Source organism: Penaeus monodon, chromosome 31, assembly GCF_015228065.2.
Source record: "Penaeus monodon isolate SGIC_2016 chromosome 31, NSTDA_Pmon_1, whole genome shotgun sequence".
In the NCBI taxonomy this organism is placed as follows: Eukaryota; Metazoa; Arthropoda; class Malacostraca; order Decapoda; family Penaeidae; genus Penaeus; species Penaeus monodon.
Window position 1 is genome coordinate 27,950,316 of NC_051416.1, and position 211 is coordinate 27,950,526.

Sequence of the window (211 nt, forward strand, 5' to 3'; positions counted from 1 at the left end):
GGGCACAACTGCTCACGTATTCCTACTGTATAATTGAATCTAAAGTATCCAGACAATGCACGCCTCATTGCCTCTCTAATTGGAAGATGCCAAGACAAACTGGCAACCGCTGGCGTAATCTACGGAGCAGTACGCCACATTTCACTACCATCTATTCAGCTATTTATCTTTGGATGATGAAGTTTAGAGATAGGTGAATAAGTGGGGGAAT